This window comes from Vombatus ursinus, unplaced genomic scaffold, assembly GCF_900497805.2.
Source record: "Vombatus ursinus unplaced genomic scaffold, bare-nosed wombat genome assembly UNPS02014239.1, whole genome shotgun sequence".
In the NCBI taxonomy this organism is placed as follows: domain Eukaryota; kingdom Metazoa; phylum Chordata; class Mammalia; order Diprotodontia; family Vombatidae; genus Vombatus; species Vombatus ursinus.
Window position 1 is genome coordinate 159,572 of NW_020954017.1, and position 16,688 is coordinate 176,259.

General features: G+C 45.8%; 1 pseudogene; it reads left to right on the forward strand.

Moving 5' to 3' along the window:
* Positions 1–1,584: 1,584 nt before the first annotated feature.
* Positions 1,585–16,688, forward strand: part of LOC114042020 — a 20,412-nt pseudogene continuing 5,308 nt past the window's right edge.

The following is a 16,688-nucleotide window of genomic DNA, read 5'->3' on the forward strand; positions in this document are numbered from 1 at the left end:
AACTCCAGTGGCTTCCTATTATCTCCAGGATCAAATACAAAACTCTGTTGTTTGGCTTTTAAAGTCCTTCACAACCTGTAGCCTTCCTACCTCTCTAGTCTTCTTACATTTACTCTCCTCCATCTACTCTATAAGTCAATAACACCGGCCTCCTTGCTCTTTCCGCCTTTCCTTGGCTGTTTCCCTGCCTGGAATGCTCTACCTCCTCACCTCAGCTTCCTGGATTCCCTAGCCTTCTTCAAGATTCAGCTCCAACCCCACCTTCTCTAGGAAGCTTTTCTGGCCTCCCGAACTCCCCACCACTGCTAGTACTTTCCCTCTGAGATGACCATCCACTTTGAACGTATATCTCGTATGTCTCATTTTTTGCCCGTTGTCTTTCCCATTAGTATGTGAGCTCCCTGAGGGTAGGGGACCATGCTTTTGTCTTTCTTTGTATCCCCCTACTTAGCACAGTGCTTGGCACATAATAAGTGCTTAGAAGTTGTTGTTTTTGGTCCTTCTTTCTCAAAGAGGACCACTGACATCACAAGGGTGATGTCTTGACTTGCCAGTGAATTGGATTTAAGTGAGGCAGAGCAGTGCAGAGTCATCAGCCTCACTATCTCCTCCACAGTCATCAGAGTTTCATGGCAAGACAAGAGTCAAGATGACTGGCGATGGCCCAGGATGCAGTGGGTGACCCTGGCCTTTTTAAATTAAGGTCTTTCCCAGGAAGTGATCGTCAACTGATTTAGCATATCACGTTGTTGATTTGTGTTAAACTTACATTGCATTATAACTTTATCATAAAAACTACTGTCCAGTCACATCTTCTCCCATCTTGTACATGTGGAGTATAATACTTAACATTTATTTCCATTTTATTAGATTCAGTCCATCATTCTAGGCTGTTGGTGCCCTCTGGGATTTTGACTCTGCCACCTAATACATTAGCCATCTCTCCCAGTTTTGTGTCCTCTTCAAATTTCATGGGCCTTTATCCAAGTCATTATTTAAAATGCATTTAAAATTATCATTAAAAATATTGACTAGCACAAGACCAAAGACCCATCCCTGGAGCAATCCACTAAAGATATAACTCCATATTGAAATCTATCCATTAATAACCACTCCCTGGGTCCACTCATTCAACCAGTTCCAACTCTACCTAATTATATTATTGAAGAATTGGGAATCAAAGAAGAAAATGAGCCTCAGAATAGCATAGTCAATCAGCAGCAGAGCTAGTTCTGAAATCTCTCCCAATGCTTAGCATGGAGACCCCTTTCCCTCCCTAGTCAACTACTCTGGAGCTGTTCCAGAAAGTCTTGTTTTAAAGCACCCAAGCCAATGGGGTATCCATGTGATCCCTGGGGGATATCCTGAGCTTCCAAGATCCAGAGCTTCCAAGTACACAACCAGAGGGGAGGGGCAAGAGAGGATGAAGACAGGAAACCTCAGCTGGCCCATGTGGTCTGGTAGGAGAAAGAAGTTTCCCTGGGAAGAAAGAACAGAGAGGAACCTCAGGCCCATCAGAGAAGGTCATGGTCAGGGCTAGTGTATGAAGCACAGGCTTGAGAAACCACACTGACTCAGTACAAGATGGGCCTTTCCTCCCACCCTTCTGGACCCTGGAAGGCACTCCTGCTCACAGGTGAGAAAGAAGATGTCCACACACCCACATATCCATCCAGCAGGATTATCCAGTTAGATGATTCCAAATCCCAGACAAAGCAGAGAAGGAGAAGAGGTGTACAGGCAAGAAAGGTCTGCTTGCTGGGGCTGAACTCCTTCAAGGGCCACTGGGGAAGAGAAAAATACAAAAGACTCATGGGGTGGATGGATGAGAAGGATTCGGTCCTCATCCGTAGGAGTCAAGCCTGTCTCTATGCCTAGGGACGCACTAGGGCATAGTGGATAGAGCATTGAACTTTACCTCAGTTTCTTCATGTGTAAAAAAAGGGAATAAAAACAGCATCTACCTCCACTGCATTGTTGTGAGGTACAAATGAGATAGTGTATTAAAGCCCTTTGCAAGCTTTAACACAATATCAAAATGTCAGTTATTAATGATCATGAGGGATTCCTTAGATACTCAATTCAATTTGGTCCAGCAAGTAGGCAAGATTTCAGAAATAAAAGAGACATGAGAAGCCTCCATTTCAAAGATGGGGAAATTGAAACTAGGAAAGAGAATGAGAATAGCCAAAAATCCTACAGTAAGTCACAGAACCAGAGAATTCAGCAATGCAAGGAAACTTGGGGACAATCTAGTCTCATCTTCTCCTTCTAGAAATGAAGAAACTGAAGCCAATAAAGGGGAAAGGGACTGGTTGAACAGGAAGCAAAAGGCTATGATTCTTAAGTGGCTTCTGTGTGTCTAGCCTGGACCCATGTCCCTGGGTCATTTGTATTCCCCCTTCATCTCATTTTTAGTTCAACTTCATTTTATTTTCAGTTCCAAATTCTCTCTTTCCTCTCTCCTTTCACTTTGAGAAGTCATGAAAAAATTACAAATTGGTATAGTCATAGAAAACAAATTACTGTGTTAGCCATGTCCAAAAAGAAAGAGAAAGAGAAAAAAATACATACTTCGATTTGCCTTTAGAGTTCATCTGTTCTGGAGGTGGATAGCATTTTTCATTGCGGGTCCTTTGGAATTGTTTCGGATCATTGTTTTGAGCAGAGCAGCCCAAGTCTTTCACAGTTGATCATCTTTATAATATTGTTGTTACTGTGTACAGTGTTCTCTTGGTTCTGTTCATTTCACTTTCCATCAGTTCATGTAAGTCTTCCCAGATTTTTCTGAAAGCATCCAATAGTATTCCATCACAATCACATACCACAACTTGTTCAGTCAATTCTTTGCCACCACAAAAAGGGCTGCTATAATTATCTTTGTACAAATAAAATCCTTTTTGCTTTTCTTTGCTCTGTTTGGGATACAGACCTAGTAGTGGCATTTCTGGATCAAAGGGTATGCACAACTTTATAGCTTGGATCAGTTCACAACTCCACCAACAGTGCATTAGTGTCCCAATTTTCTCACATCCCCTCCAACATTTGTCATTTTCCTTTTCTATCATGTTGGCCAATCTGATAAGTGTGAGGTTGTATCTCAGAGTTGTTTTCATTTGCATTTCTCTTATCAATAATGATTTAATGAATTTTTTCATATGACTATAAATAGCTTTGATTTCTTCTGAAAGCTGCCTGTTCATATCCTTCAACCATATCTCATTTTCCAAACATGGACTCCTCCCCTCCACCCCCAACAAACCATAGAAGGAAGAAGCACCTGTTGCTACACCAGGAGACAAAAAATTGATATCTGACTCTGCCACTGAGTCGTGGAAGAAATTTAAACATCATTTCCCCATATCTGGGCCTCAGGTGGGAAAGGAATAGCTTAGACTAGGCATCCCTTAAAGTCCTCCCAGCTCTGACATCCTAAGGCCCCTTCTAGTCCTGACATTTCTTATTCTAAGGGAATCCTCTATTTCCATCTTCAACATTCTCTGTTCTTAGGCCCTCCCAACTCTAGCATTCCCCATTTTAAGTCTGACATTCTCTTGTCTAAGGTCCTTCTCAGTTCTGACATTATCTGTTCTTAGGTCTCTCCTAGTTGTTGTATTCCAGGTTCTCAGTCTCTCAGCCCTGACATTCCCTGTTCTAAGGCCCCTCCCAGCTCTGACATTCTCTGTATAAGGTCCATCACAACTCTAACATTCTCTGCTCTGTGGTAAAGGCTAAAACTGCCTAAGCTGAATTCAGAGGAATTCAGAGGGTCTACTCCTGGTTCCAAGGCCTTGATTATCAAAATCTCATTCTATCCTACAACGTTTCCTCTAAATCCCACAATAGAGGCCCCGGCTACACTGGCCAGGAAGTACTTTATAAAAATGCTTCTCTGCTGATCAGAAATGTCAAGGTGACAGATGGGAGGCTCTACACTTTCCAAGAGGTCAGGCCAAATCTCTCAATGGCAACTGTATCCAAGCAGCTCCAAGTCTACCCTGAGTACTGGGCTTTGGTTGCAATTAGCATTTATTAAACACTTATTATATGCTAGGCACTTTACGAAAAGCTAGGGTTACAAAGAAAGGCAAAACATTGTCCCTGCCCTCAGATAGCTTTGAATCTAATGAGTTTTGTTTCCAAGACCTGCGGGTCCTGCGTCTGCCTAGAGAGGGTGCTCATCTCTCTCTTGTCCCCAATACAGCACTGACAGCCATATTCAGAGGAGGATGATATAAAGACAAACATAGTCAATTTTGGAGCCAGGGAGACTTGACTTTGAAACCTGTCTCTACCACTCACTGCACCCATGGCTCTGAGCAAACCATTGAACCTCTCTCTTGGCCACAATTTTCTCATCTGTAAAATTTAAAGGGTTGCATTAAATCCTAAAAATAGCCGGCATATCTAGCAGGTTAAGGTTTCCAAAGGGATGCCCAGGTGATGCCCAACTTGCCATCGACCCCAACACACTCACTGCCATTGTGGGACAAGACATCCTTCTCTCTGTCCATGGAATTCGAAAGAAAAGTCAGGTCTTCTCCTGGATCCAAGGCCCTGATCCTCAAAATCTCATTCTGTCTTACAATATTACAGACACCATTTCATTTGCTCCTCACAACAACCTGGTAAAGTAAGGCTGCAGATATTATTATCCCCCTTTTATAGATAAGGAAACTGAGTTTGAAATACATTGTTACATGATCAGGATCACACAGCTACTAAGTGTCCAGCACAGGCTTTGAATTCACATATTCCTCAATCAACCAAATAATGAGCATTTATTAAGCATGTGGCAAGCACTATAAGAGGCACTGGGACAACAAAGAAAAAATGAAACAGTGCCTGGACTCATGTAGTTAACCTTCCCCTGGGGGGATGTACCATGTACCCAGATATATAAGTATGAGGGCTAGGGATAGGGTCTGGACCTGAGATTTCATTGATATAGAAACTACTGGGCATGGACATTCCCTTTGCCAGTGCATGAAGCATACAAAATAAATACAGATTTGTAGGGATTGGGAAGGGGAACGCTAATAACCAAGGCGACCAGAAGGGACCTCGTGCGAGAGGGAGCACTAGAGAGGAGCTTTAAAGGGGAGAATTGAGGGGACAGGCAGCCTGTTCAAATGCATGGAGGTGGGAAACAAAATGTCATGTACAAAAAATGACCATCAGGCCAGTTTAGCAAGAACATAGACTATATAAGGGGAAAATCATGTGAAATCACTCTGCAAGGATAAGTTGGAGCCAGATCATGAAGGACATTTTTAAACCACGGAGTTTGGATTTTATCCTAGAAGTGATAGAGAAACATTGAATGTTACTGAGGATGGTAATAACTCCAAGGCTATCTGCTACACCATGCTTTCTCTGCTCCTAGGCTGCAAAAGATAAAAAGTTGTTTAGCTAATTAACTAGTTCATATGAATAGTAAAGTAAGACCTGACCCAACCATTCACCAGTGTATGCCAGGCACTGTGCTAAGGGTTGGGGATTGGAAGACAGAAGTAAAATCACCCTCAGCCTCCAGAAGCTAATATTGCATCCGGTGAGACAATGTGTGTATGTGTCTGTACACGTATACGTATGTATACAGACGCAAATTGTCTCCTCTGATAGAATGTTGCCTCCTTGGGATAGAGGTAGTTTCATTTTTTTACATGAATGTGCATACACATAACACATGTGCATATGCTCATGTGCAGGTACATATACATACATGTGTATATAGAGAACATGTACACAATAAGTATCAGATAATTAGGAGGGGAGAGGTGCTAGTAGCTGAAATCAGGGAGGTCTGCACATAGGAGGTAGTGAATCCCTTAGAAACCAGGAATTCTAAGGAGCAAAGTGAGAAGATAATGCATTTCATGGAGGACAGTCAGTGCAAAGGCAGAGATAAGAAACTAATATTAATTATTATTATTATAAATATAATACACAAATATAAAATATAAATATATAATAAAATGAATATAAATAGATAATAATAAATGAATATAAAAATAATAGCTAATAATAATAATAAGCGTAAGCATCTAAAAGTGTTTAAAGGTTTGCAAAGCACTTTACAAATATCATCCCCTTTGAGGCTCTTAGCAATTCTGGAAGGTTATTGTTGTTCAGTCTTTTTCATTCGCGTCCAACTCTCTGTGACACCATTTGGGGTTTTCTTGGTGAAGATTCTAGAGTGGTTTCCCATTTCTTTCTCCAGTTCATTTGATAGATAAGGAAATTGAGGCAAACAGGTTTAAGTGACTTGCCCAGGGTCACACAACTAGTAAAATGAGTCTTCCTGATTCCAGGCCTGGTGTTCTATCCATTATGGCACCCCTTAGCTGCCCTCAAGTAGCTGATAAATGTTTAAGACTGGAATAGAATACAGGTCTCGGGACCCCGAATCCTGCAGTCTAATTATCACACTAAACAGTCTCTCATAGCAAGGGGCAGAGTGAGAATCCAAACCCAGGTCCTTGAGACTCCAATGCCAGGGCTCTTCCTTCTACATCATCACACTATGGGGAGAGAAGGGGGGCCTGTGTTCTGGTGGGTGAGGAGCAGCAGGAAGGCCCAGGAAAGTCATGGTAGCCAAGAGGAGGAACAAGGCTGTGAAATCCTCAAACCCAGCTAGGCAGCCCACGACCCCGCCCCCCACCCCAGGCAGGCCAAATGGGCCCAGAGCAGAGGAGTGAGCACACACCAGGTGGCCTGGCTGGCAAGAGCTCCCTCTGCCCTCCGCCTCCTCCCACCCACTTCCTCCAAGGGATGCAAAGTTCTCTTGAGACACCTCCCCAGATGATCCTCCACGTGCCCTCTTGCAACACGACCACTCTGTTTGTCCAACAACATGCTGGTGGCTGTGGTTTGTATTCTCAAGTCATGGAAACCTAGACCATCAGAGCTAGATAGGATTTTAGAGCAGAGGATGCTAGAGCTGGCATGACTTTAGAACACAAAATGTCAGAAATAAAAGGGACCTTAGAATGGGGAGTGTCAGGGCTGGGAGGGCCCTTAGAGCAGGGAATGTCAGGGCTGGGAGGGCCCTTAGAGCAGGGAATGTCAGGGCTGGGAGGGATCTTAGAACAGAGACTATCAGGGCTGGGAGGGGCCTTAGAACAGGGGATGTCAGGGCTGGGAGGGCCCTTAGAGCAAGGAATGTCAGAGCTGGGAGGGCTCCTAGAACAGGGAATGTCAGAGCTGGGAAGGACCTTAGGACAGTGAATGTCAGAGCTGGGAGGGCCCTTAGAACATGGGATGTCAAGGCTGTGAAGGCCCTTAGAGCAGGGAATGTCAGGGCTGGGAAGGACCTTAGGACAGGGGATGTCAGAGATAGAAGAAACTTTTGAGTATAGACCATGTTACATCAGAGCTGAAAGGGAGCTTCAAGGTCATTTCATCCCATCCATCCCACTATACAGATGAGAAAACTGATTGGGAGAGAACTTGGCCAAAGTCAGGGCAGAACCAGGCATCCTGACTTCCAGCCAAGCCAGGTTTCTTTGCCTTCTCTCTGCTGTGTTCTTGGGGGGATGGGGATAGAACCAGGGCCATATAGGTTCTAGAATACGAGACCTGAATCATCTCCCCTGTTCTTTGAACCAGTGACCCCCTGCATGAGGGAAGCCCGTCTAGCCCAGTGTGGGTCAGAATTCTGGGTTCCTGTCTGCTCCTTCCTGTAGTATTTTCTAGCAAGGGCTCAGAGAGACACTTCATCCCTCCCCATCTCAGAGAAAAGAGGAACCCACCGGCACAACTACTGAGGGTGTTGTAAGCCCAGCTTCCTTCTCAAGGCCTCTGCTCCTGCAGCTCTAATCATCAGATGTTCTCATATCCCTCAGCTTCTGGAGAGCACAGCTCTGTCCCCACTCCCAGCTCTTTGCTCCAGACACCCCCATCTGCCTCTGGGGTTTTCAGATTACAGGAAAGGCAGCTTGGTTTATGGAGAAGAAAAAAACTGAGTTTGAAGTCAGGGGCATGGGTTTGCATCCCAACTCTGCCTCATGTACTCCCTGTGTGATTCTGACCAATGCTCTGACCCCCTCCAGCCTCTGTGGCCTCATCAGTAATATGAGGGGGTTGGACCACATGGGCTCTGAGGCCTCTCAGTTCAGAATCTATGACTCTGTGTCCAAATACAGATTAAGAACCAACTGTATCCAGGGGGCTTGGCCTTGGGGGAGACTAGATGAGAAAGTCAAGTCCCCGACCCTGGGGAGCTCTCCATGGTGGGGCATGCAGAAACAGGTGAGGCCACAAACGTATGCAGCCTGGTATTAGGGAGAGAAGAAAACCGAGCTGAGTTAGGAACCCAGCCTCCACGGCAGTCCTGGCTTTAGACTCCGGCTTCCCTCCTCTGAGCACAAGCCTCCTCTCACTTGAGGCAGGGGGGTGTAGAGAACTGGGTCCGAAACCTACCTCGATCACATATCAGCTATGTGACCCTGAGTAAATGGCTTAACCTCTCTGGGCCTCGGTTTCTTCATCTGTAAATTTGGGGTTGGGGAGAAGGGAAAGAGGAGAGGTAGACTCCATGATCTCAAAGGTCTCTTCCAACTGTGAGTCTGTGACCCCATGAAACTCAAGTAAATTCAATTAATGGATATCTGCAGGTGGGGGAGGGGCAGAGAGGTACTATCAGGACACCCCAGTGGCAGATGAGGGGGCTGAGGCCCCCAGAGAAGTACGTGGTTTACCTAGCGTCTAACACTTAGCAAGCATCAGAAGCAGGATCCAAATTCATGTCTTCCTGACTGCAAATCCTGGAACCTTCCCACCCCAAGCCTTTCATGATGCCACTCCCCAAATGCTAGGCCCCTCTCTCCCCTTTATTTAACAATCCTGTGTCCATTTTGTATTTATGCAGGAAGTATATACATATATGTAAATAAACATGCTGCATATGCTTATCTATGCACAGGTTAGATAGGTAGACAGACAAGAGAGAGAGAGACAGAGAGAGAGAATAGGTAGATAGGATATATAAAAAGGATGGATAGATAGACAGAAAGACAAAAAGACAGACAGACAGAGAGATGGATGGAATAGATGAACAGACAGGAGAGATAGATAGATAGATAGACAGACAGACAGGTAGATAGATAGACAGACAGGTAGATAGATAGATAGATAGATAGATAGATAGATAGATAGATAGATAGATAGATAGATAGATAGATAGATAGATGATAGCACCTTGAAAGTAGGGACTGTTTCTTTTCTTCTTTTTTCTCTCTCGTCTCTGTGTTCCCAGTGCCTGGCACAGAGTAGGTACTTAGTAAATACTTGTTGATAGATTCCCTGGTACCCCACTTCCTCTCTCAGTTCCCCACCTCTCAAGCTAGTTGTAAGAATCAGACAGTACGTCTAAGGTGCTCTGTCAATGCTAGCTGCTTACGGACCACCCTGCCCTGGCCCAAAGCAGCAATGGCACCCCCACAACTCGCCTTTGCATGGAGAACCTCTGACTACAAGAATCCTTAGATTGGCCAGCCCTGCCCCAGGCTCTATAAGAGTAAATCAGAGGGAGCAGCTAGGTGGTGCAGTGGATAGAGTTCCAGCCTTGGAGTCAGAAAAGACCTGAGTTCAAATCCAGCCTCAGACACTTGACACTTACTAGCTGTGTGACCCTGGGCAAGTCACTTAACCCGGATTGTCAAAGGCGGGGGGGGGGAGGTAAATCAGAGACTTTCCCCTGCAAAGGACCTAAGAAGCCATCTACTCCAAACCTTCCATTTTCCAGATGGAGAAATTCAGGACCCGAGATGAGGAAAGGACATCAGAGCCAGGCTTGTGGTTTCAGATCCACTACAGTAGAGGTCCCTCCCACAACAGGTGGTGGCCTTGACTATGCCTCTCTCCCTGTGTCTGTCCAGACCCCGCATCACAGCCAACACCACCAGTATCACGGAGGCCAAGAACTCAGTGGCCTTTCAGTGCCTTAGCAAGGACAATGGCATCACCATCCTATGGTTCTTAAACAACCAGGCCATTCTACTGAGTGGGAGATTGCCTCTGTCCAAGGACAACAAGACTCTGACTGTCCTGCAGACCAGGAGGGAAGATGCTGGAATGTACCAGTGTGAAGTCTGGAACCAGGTCAGCACCCAGAGCAGTGACCACATTACTCTGACTGTCAGCTGTGAGGTCCCCTGATTTCCTTTCTCTGATGGGTCATCCGTTCTCACCCGGACTATTCCAATAGCTTCCTAATTACCACCCATGCCTTCAGTCTCACTGCCTCTAGGCTGTGCAGTGCCTGAAGTTAAGGCCTGAGTTCAAATCTGGCCTCAGATACTTACGAGTTATGTGACCCTGGGCAAGTCATTTAACTCTGTCTGCCTCAGTTTCCTCATCTGTAAAATTGGAATCATAATAGCACCTCCCTTGCAAGGTTGTTGTATGGATCAAATGAGACAATCGTTGTTAACCACTTAGCCCAGTGTCTGGCACATAGTAAGCACGATAATTATTAGTACTATCCCTAATCCATACTCTAACCAGATGCCAATTGATATTCCCAAAGTGCAGGTCTGACCACATCATTCCCCTCCTCAAGAACCTTCACTTTATCCTTATCCACTGGATGATAAAATAAAAATCCCTTAGCCCACTAAAGCCTTACTATCCTTTTCTCCAACAGACTCTCACTGGCCTTCACATTATCCCTCTTCCCTCAATCCTCCAGTCAAGCTGGCCTAATAGCGGTTCCCTAAACTCAGCCTTCCATTTCTCATCTCCATGTCTTTGCTCAGACTGTGTCCCAGGCTGGGGCTGTCCTCCCATCTTCTCTTCCCTTCCCACAACCTCAATCCCTTCAAGGTTCACACAGATACATGAGGTTTTCCCTCCTTTCCTCAGCCCTCATTTGTTAATGATATCACCCCCTCAAAATAGTATTTTGTCTTGACTTATTTGTGGGTGTGTCCCATTGGTCCCACCCCAGACTGGAGAAGGAGAAAAGAGATGGTTTGGGTTTTTGACTTCTGTCCCCAGCCCCTCACCCAATGCCTCCCACACAGCAGGCCCTCACTCTAAAGCTCATTGAACAGAATCAAGTCCTTTCTTCCTGTCTTCATAGATAGGCCAGATCAGGTGAGGATTACCCAGAAGCCTGGATCTCACTTGGTCCACACCATCAAGGTTAAGGCCAACTCCACCCTTACCTTAAGGTGTCAGGCTGAGTCTCACCCATCTGCCCGGTACAACTGGCTGTTCAACTACTCCGTGCTGGTGATACACAGGGATGAGCTCATACTACAGGAGGGTCCCTGGTTCCAGGACACTACACCTGGGCAGCAGGGAACAGCTTGACAAAGAATTTTGCACTTACCTCTGGCTACATCAAGCCCCTTATAGAATCACCGGGTGAGTCCTGCTCCATCTACAAGCCCCTTATGTAGTCACTCTGTGGGTCCTGGGGGCTGCTCTCTGCTCAGAGGAGGAGCCACTGAGAATCCCCTCCCCACCTTAGCAGGGTTCCCACACAGGCCACATTCCAGAACGGTGGTTTTGGGGAGGATTCTTAGGTTGGAAATTATTCCACAAGCTCTCTCTAACTTCTGGAAAAGGTCATAGAGCAGAGATCTAGAGCTGAAAGGAAATGTGGGGGTCATCTAGTCCAACCTCTTTTTTTTTTTTACAGATGAGGAAACTAAGGTACAGAAAGAGAAGTAACCACTGAGGTCACAGGTAGCAAGTAGCAGGGACAGGATTTGAACCCAGGGCTTCTGACTCCTATCCAGGGCCTTTCCAACTATACCATGCTGCCTGTCAAGATAGAAATACTGGGTGCATCTATTTCCTTCCCCTTCCCCCATCTCCAACCCCTGCACCAAGAGCCAACAACAAAGTCTGAGGTCCAAAGGACTAGTTTCAGGGGCTAGAGAGGTGATTGGTTTCTCCTATTCATTTCCCATCATTTAGTTCTCCAAATGGGTGGTCCTCTGGTAGGTATTGCCACGACATCACTAAAAAGTGAAAGCAGAGCCCAGCACAAACCTTATTTATCCAAGTGACGATTATTGAAGGGTAGGGTACATCTGGCTGGGTCCCAGGATAATGGAGAAGAGTGCTGAAATGTGGCTGCTTCATGTATGTAGATAAATAAATACAAAGTCATCTCAGAGGGGAGAGAGTGCTAACAGCTAGGGGAGGTGGTAAGGGACTGGATCAAGAAGAGCCTCCCAGAAGATATGATGTCTGACCTGAACCTCAAAGAATGCTGGGAATTCTGAGAGGCAGAGGTGATGGAGGAGGGAGTTACAAGCATGGGAGCTCACCTGAGGAAAATCACAGAGACAGAAGATAAGCTTGCTTGGAACATAGAGGCACCTATGGAAAAATTAACAATCACCTTTAAAAGAAGACCTGAGACCAAAAAAAAATAAAAATAAAATAAAAAATAAAATAAGACCTGAGACCAAAAAAAAATAAAAATAAAATAAAAAATAAAATAAGACCTGAGACTCAATTAGCCAGCTATTAGGTATACCCAGGGATTTGCCTTTTCTGGTGAGGAGACTCTGTATCTGCTGCTTTTAAAGGCAGAGGCAACAAACTTGCATTTATTCTAATACCAATATCAATGGTAGCAATAGTAGTTATTTATACAGTGTTTCAAGGTTTGCAAAGTGATATCAGTTCATGCTCATGACAACCCTGTGACATAGGAGCAAGTATTATTCCCACTTGACAGATGAGGAAACTGAGGCTGAGAAAGGCTAAGGAACTTGTCAAAGGTCACTAAGCTAGTGTCTGAGGTAGGATTTGAACTCAGTTCCTCCAGCCACCAGACTCTGGTCTGACTCCCATCGCTCTCTCTCCCTACAGACACCTCTTCTGGCTTCTCTCACTCCTCACTCACCTTTGCCAGCATCCTAGTGGGGATCCTGGTTGTGATGGCCCTGCTCAGCATCCTGGCCTATTTCCTAAGCAAAAAGGCACAAGAGTAATGTCATCCCAGCAATGGAGACCCTTTCCTCCACCCCGGCTAAAATGCGGTCACTAACACCCATGATAGCCAACCTTCCCTTTGGGAGTGTTGTTGTTATTTCATGGATGGGCATGGTTAGAAAATGTTCAGAGAATGCAAAGCTGGGAGGGATAGATTACATGTTGGACAAGAGGTTCTGGGTCTCCAAAAAGAGTTTCACTATGTTAGAGAAAAAATCCACACCCCAGCTGATACTTAAGCTGGGATAACAGACACCTTATATATGGGCTATCCTACAAAGCCCTGGAAAGAAACTGCTACTACAATGTGTCTGGGGATGAGGAGACAGAATCTCAGAGACACTAAGTGGTTTTCCCATAGTCACACAGCTCATAAGGGTCAGAGAAAGGTTTTGAATCCAGACCTCCCAGGCTCTGATTCTGACATGCTAAAAAAACTCTCTACCAAGCTACCTCTAGCTGTGTGAGCTCAGGTCACACCTGACCTCTCTTAGCCTCATTTTCCTCATCTGTAAAATGGGAATAATTATATTGGTACCAACTAACTCACTGGTTGAATGAGAGGGAAAAGCTCAGTGAGCCTAAAAAAGCCCCAAGGGAATGGGAGTGTTGATTAGGAAGACATTGAACTGAATCTAACAAGATGAAATTTAATAGGGAAAAATCACCGTCACTAACATTTACAGGAGACTTTAAATTTTGCAAAGCACTTTACATATATGATCTCAATGGATTCTCATAACAACTGTTAGTATCCTCATTTTACAGATGAGGAAACTGAGGCACAGAGAGGTTAAGCAACTCCTAAAACAAGGGCTAGTCTCACTTTTCTTTGTCTGACTGTACCTGATATATTGTGTTCATGGCATCATAGATAGAGAGCTAAAAGGGATCTTAGAGGTCATCTGCCCCAACCCTCTCATTTTACAGAGGAGAAAACAGAGGCTGAAAGTGATTAGGTGACTTGCCCAAGGTCATACATAAATGGCAGTGGGAGGATTTGAACCCAAGTCTTCTGACTCATTCTATCCCACAGTGGGGCAGTCCCAATTCTGTCTGCCCCATTTGGGGGAGGATATGGACAAATGTGTGTGTATTCATAGGAAGGTGACCAGGATGGTGAAAGAATGGGAGATTCTGTCAATACAAAGATTCTTTAGAGACCTGAGAGTGTTTAAGCCTCAAAGGGAGGAGACCTAGGGGAGCACAACAGTTGTTTGAGTACCTAAAGAGCTTCCCTGCAGAAGAAGGAGGAAGTGGAGGTATTCTGATTGGCCCTAAGGGCCACGACTGGGAGCCAGAGGACACATTTCCAGAAGGCAGATCCCAACCAGAGATAAGCAAGTCTGTACAGCAATGGGATGGACTTCGTGCAAAGGTGGGGAACTTCCCCATCAGTTGGTAGGACAGAGCAGTCAGTGGCCTGAAAGCAGAGGCAGGAGGATCATTTGTCTGAGATATGAAGAGAATACCTGCTTGGTTACACCTTGGATGAGATGCCTGCCTAGCTCTGAGATTCTGTGATCCCTCAATTCATGGAGCTGGGGCGGGGGGGGGGGGGGGCCCCAGCTAGGGGGCACAGTGGGGAGAGCACCAGCCCTGGAGTTAGGAAGACCTGAGTTCAAATCCAGCCTCAGACACATAACACTTACTAGCTGTGTGACCCTGGACAAGTCACTTAACCCCATTACCTAGTCAAAAAAAAAAGGGAAGGGAGACAGAAGTGAAGACATCTTCAAGATGAGACTAGACATTTGGACTCCAAGGGCCCTTCCAGCCCCAAGAGCCCATGATTTTAACTGGGCTGGGTGAACAGTTCAGTAGCCCTAGATCGGCAGGGCCAGGTCTAGACAGGCAAAGGTTATATTCATGAAGACGGCAGAAGCTGGAAGGGATCTCAAATAGCCCAGATTATAACAGAGTAAGAATCCCCTTTACTTCTCTGCATCCTAGACAGAAGCCATCTAGGGGCTGAGGATAAATTCACTGTCTGCTGGCAACTCTCAAGCTCTCCAGGCCTTTTCCTCTTCAAATGAGCTCCTCAAAGCCTCACATTATTGACTATGTGGGAAAAGAACCTTGAAAGGCATTGAGGGGTAATGGAACCAGGAAGACCTGCATTCAAGTCCTGGTTCTCCCATTTACTGGCTGTGTGACTCTGGACATCTTTCTAAGTTGCAGATAGGGGGCCAGCCTTCACTGGTAGAAGTGTCCCCTGTTCCCTGGACCAATGAACTCATGGGTATGTCCCCTGTCACTACAAGAGCCCACCACTTGACATCCTTAAGATGGGAAGCAGTGCACTCCTGTGAAAGGAACTCACCTTTATGTGAAGATGCTCAAGTATGAGGTACAGACCTCCCAGCGCTGTTGAGCACATGGAATGAAGTGATATTTGTAAAGTACTTTGCAAACATTGGAGTGTTGTCTAAATGTCATTGACTTATTATGACTTCCAGCCTCACTGAATTCCCAGGCCCTCCTGTCCTGGGCCCCTTCAGGCCCAGAAAACACCAGGCTCACTAACCAGCCCTCCTAACGTGTCCCTAGGCTTTATCCAACCCTCTTGCCCATCTGGCCCCATCAGGTACTCACAGGAAGTATTAGGAGGGCCAGGCCAAAAAAAGAACCTGACATCTGTGAGACACAGTGAGTATAACTAGCTACTGGCTCACCCTCCCTACCCCGTCCCTCCCACTGATTTCTGTGCTGGCTGCACCCTCTGAGATCTCTCCTTCCCCCCAGTCTGTGAATAGAGCTGTCTCCACTGTAAGGCCCCAAGCACTCATCAATATTGCCTTTTCTAGAACTTGCATCTACCCTTTCCTAAGCCTGGTATGGGGGGGGGGGTCCCCTTGCTTCCTCTCACAATGCACATCTCTGAAATGTAGAGTTTTAGAGACACCAAGAGTATCTTAGATGACTGGTCTCCCATCTCCTTCTCTCCCCACTTTGGGTAGTATGGGCCCTGTCTCCAGCCAGGAGACTAAGGCTTGGAGCCCCCATCAGTGTTTCTTGCTTCTTCAGGTGATGTTGCCATATATGAAAATGGTCTGCAGCTTCAACACCAGCCCTCAAATGGACAAGTAAGACCTCCGCTGGGGAGCCCATGAGGGGGTATTTCTATTCTTCTCTACTGTTTCCTCTGCCCTAAAGGGTACACCCTGGCCTCCTCCAAGGGCCCAGAATGGGAGGAGAAAGAAGCCACCTTCCGCCCAAGACCAAAGGACCAGGAAACCACTCCTCATTGGGGAGGGAGGAGTAGAATTGGTGTAGGTTATACTAATGTCACGTTGGTATAATGTGGTGCGGCCTTGAGTGTGGTCTTTTGACTGCGTCCAAGTTTACAGAACAAATCTTTTTATTAAGGGGATTTGTTCTGGGAAGTTTGGATTCAGTCAAAGGGCTGCACTTGAGGACCTAGAAGGCCACATGTGGCCTCAAGGCTGCAGGTTCCCCATCCCTGGATACCTATGACCATTTACTGCTTATGTCCCTCTGGACAGGTCAGTTTACAAGGTCATAGATTTAGGACTGGAAAGGCCCTTAGGGGTCGTCTAGTCAGGTCATAGACCCAGGTGGAGAAGGGGCCTTAGAGGTCATCTAGCCCAACTCCCTTACTTTACAGAGGAGGAGACTGAGGGTCAGAGAAAAGAAGTGACTTGCCCAGGGTTATCCAGGCTGCAAGTGACTGAGCTAGGATTAGAATTCAGGTCCTATGACTCCAA